A 4,005-nucleotide genomic window follows, 5' to 3' on the forward strand; every position below is an offset into this window, starting at 1 on the left:
TGCGGGGACAGAAACGCAGGCGTTGCCCAGCCTTAGTCTGGGAGCTACCCGGACGGCTGGCGGGGCCTGGCAAGGACGCTGGGCCCATGTGGTCCCTATGCCCCACCTGGCACTGCCCGGCTCTGCCACACGACAAGACAGACAAGGCAGCACTGCTGGGGGAGGTAGGGCAGGACAAGGGAGACCATTCTACAGCCTCAGGTCCCAACCACACTGGACTCCTGAGGAGGAAGCTGCCCATTATGCAAACATGAGCCGCCGAAGCTGGTGGGAGGGGGCAAGCAAGGCCCCGCCCCGCCCCCAGCCTCTGCTGCGGAGCTGCCCAGGTGGAGAGTTCCCCCAGAGCAGGCCAGGGAGTGCCAGTGACAGCAGGTGGGGCTGCTGTGCTTCATTCCCTCAGCCCTGGGTGCTGTCTCCATTTCCAAGGGCACCCAAAGGCCTTGGCTTTGGTGGGTTGCATCTAACAGTATTTATTGTATTACAGATTAAAATTGAGACCATTAAAAATATTAATTTGTTCTTAAAACCCTATTACATGTTAACTTATATTGTGAAAAACAACTATACAGGTATTTTCCAAAAATGTAAATAGTTCACTGATAAGAACAAATTATTGTGTTTTCTGTTGTCTCCTTACTGCCTACCTGACAGAAGCTGGGAGACACCTAGATGCCTTTTCCACTTTTTTTTGAGACAGAGTCTCACTTTGTCACCCTCAGTAGAGTGCCATGGGTCATAGCTCACAGCAACCTCTTAACTCTTAGGCTTAAGTGAGTCTCTTGCCTCAGCTTGCCAAGTAGCTGGGGCTACAGGTGCCCACCACAACACTCAGCTGTTTTTAGAGATGAGGTCTTGCTCTGGCTGGTCTCCAACCTGTGAGCTCAGGCAATCCACCCACCTCAGCCTCCCACTGTGCTGGGATTACAGGTGTGAGCCACCACGCCAGGCCCCTCCACTTTCATCTGTGTGATGTTGCCTATCCCTGGAGAATAACACTGCAGACTGGGTGGGGGAAGAGGAGGAGGAGAGGAGGAGGGGAAAAGAAAGAGGGGGAGGGAGAGGAGGAGGGAGCGGGAGAAGAGAAGGGGATGGGGAGGGGAAGAGGAGGGGGAGAGGGAGGGAGAGAATGGAGAATTAGGAGAACAGTCTAGACCTCTGGTCTGAACCCACCCTTTATAAAGCTAATACAAGGGCATCAAGGCAGGGCGTGAACTCTGCCAAGGTACAGGCATGTTTAAAATACACCAGCCACTGTCCCCTGGCTGGCTCTCCTATAACTTCTTACTACTCAGGAGTCCCATGGCTGACACTCATGAAGATTCTTCAGTCTTCACTGCTTCCACAGGTGACACTGCCCTGTGAGACTTAAGGCTGGTCTTGGAGGTATCTTTAAGACCTTGCATCCGGGCGAACCAACTGGGCACCCAGGCGAGTGGGCCATGCCAAGGCGCCCCTCCGCTGGTCTTGAGACAAAGACCAACTTGGCGCATAGGTTTCCACTTTGGGACTGATGAGCTCATCCCCAACCTATCAGCAGACCCAGTTCCCCAGGCCTTTCCAATAATCTCAGCACTCTGGGAGGTCAAGGCGGGAGGATCATTTGAACCAGGAGTTTGAGATTGCTGTGAGTTGGACTGACTCAACTGTACTCTAGCTTGGGCAGGAAAGTGAGTCTCTGTCTCAAAATAAAACAAGAAAACAAACAAACCCCACCTTTTCTCCCAGACTCTTAGGGAGACTTGAGAAATTCCTCCCGAGTCCTTGCCTGTTATGCTGCCTGCGATTTTCAGCTCTTTCTCGCTGTGACCCTGCTGTCTAACACACTGGCTTCTTCCATCAGAGCAGCCAGTGAACCTGATGTGGTGGACCTCAGGCCCCCAGACCGTGCTGCGCTGCTGCTGGTAGGCAGAGCCATGCGGTCTGCAGAGGGATGGTAGTCAGGCTCTGACATTCAGAAGGTTCCCTCTGGCTGTTGTGTGGAACACACACAGACCATGGGGAGCAAAGGGCAGGAGGCAGGGAGGGCCAGGAAACCAGGGGAGTGCCCTGGGTAGGATGGGTAGTGGGGGGAGGGAGTAGGAGGGCAGGAGGGAGCCATCCTGCCTGCAGGTTGAGTAACAGGATGTGCCCATGGATTGAACAAGGTTTGAAGAGAAATAAAGGAATCAAGATAAGTCCCAAGAGTTTTGACTCAGATACTGGAAGAAAAGACACGCCTCTGTTAGCTGGAGATGACGGGAGGGAAGAGCACACTGCAGGCTGCGGTGCGTGCAGAGACAATGCTGGAGAAGATGTCACTGGGGAGGATTCCGGTCTGAGTCACATGAGCGCCTGGGAGCTGTGGGGTAGACATTAGCCCGGGTGAGCCCCCAGCAGGAGCGTGTAGGCAGAGAAGAGGTTCAGAAGGTGTGAGGAGACGTGTTAGGATGTTAGGACACTAGGATGGGGGGAGACACCCTCAGTCCTTCCAGAGAAGCAGGTGCTGCTGCTGGACAGGTATGATGACACCAGACAGGAAGTGGTGGTGGGAGCAGCCGGGGGCAAGGCAGAGGGCACTGTGGTTGGTGTGGGCAGAGAGAACAGGAAAAGGGGAAGTGGGGCAGAGTGTGGGAAAGCCCTTCAGGAGGGTTTTCTAGAAAGAGCAGAGCAGCTGCTGCAGGGAGTAATCAAGGACATTTTAGCGTGGAGGCCTTCTTCATGGCAGGTTGGTCGAGTGACCACTGTGAAGTAGAACAGGGTGGCAGCCAGCAGGGAAGACTGGCCTGGGCTGGATGCAGGTCTGTAGATGGGCGGATGGTGGCCTGGGCAGGATGCAGGTCTGTAGATGGGACAGATAGTGGCAGGCAGGCACAGGAGGGGTAGTGGGGTATGAGCTTCCTGCTGGATATGATGGGAAGGAGATGTGGACACTCTCTTTGAGTTCCTTCAATTATTATGATTATTTTTTAAAAATAAAGATGAGTTTGGCTCAGAGCCTATAGCTCAAGTGGTTAGGGCACCAGCCACATACGCCAGAGCCAAGTGGTTAGGGCACCAGCCACATACACCAGAGCTGGCACGTTCGAGTCTAGTCTGGGCCTGGCAAACAACCATGACAACTACAACCAAAAAATGGCTGGGCATTGTGGTGGGCACCTGTAGTCCCAGCTACTTGGGAGCCTGGAGCAAAAGAATCGCTTAAGCCTAAGAGTTGGAGGTTGCTATGAGCTGTGATGCCACGGCACTCTACCCAGGGCCACAAGTTGAGACTCTATGTCTCAAAGTAAAATCAAATAAAATGAAATAAATAATGATGAGGTCTTGCTATGTTCACCAGAGTGGCTGAAAATCGCACTTGGCCTCCCAAAGTGCTGGGATTACAGGTGTGAACCACTGTGCTTGCCACGTATTTATTTTTGTTTTTTTGTATTTTTTTTTTAAATCAGAGTCATCAGCTGGCAACTAGAGTTGGGGAGGAGCTGGTGAAGGTCGAGGAGACAATGACAGAGCACGGACCTAGCAGGTGAGTGATTATACATTTAGTGTGACACCTGCCAGCCCAAGCGAGAGCGTGTGTGTGTGACGGTGTGCAGGGGTGATGTGAGAGTACAAGTGTGTGTGTGTGAGAGAGAGTGTGAACGGGTAGTGCGTGGGCGTGAGCACGGGTGTGGGACACTGCGGGGTTGTCTCTAGCCACCCGGGGAGGGTGTGGTGTCCAGTACATCTCACAGGACGTGCCGGGGCCAGCATGATGGAGGCAGAGAGTAGCTACGAGAGTTTGTGGCCTGTGTAGTCCACTCCAGTCTCTGGGCTTCAGGTGCAAAGGGGCAGAGAGGACAGGCCCCAGTGGGCATGCTGGCAAGACTCAGGATGGAAGGGCACTGTGGAAAGAGGGGGCCCAGCCCGCGTCCCTCAGCCATGATTCAGTACACAGTTCAGCGGCGTGGGCACGTGTACAGTGCTGTGCAGACAACCCCACACCCCGCAGTTCAGCGGCGTGGGCACGTGTACAGTGCTGTGCAGACA

This window comes from Otolemur garnettii, unplaced genomic scaffold, assembly GCF_000181295.1.
Source record: "Otolemur garnettii isolate 467f Iridium unplaced genomic scaffold, OtoGar3 scaffold00114, whole genome shotgun sequence".
Classification (NCBI taxonomy): Eukaryota; Metazoa; Chordata; class Mammalia; order Primates; family Galagidae; genus Otolemur; species Otolemur garnettii.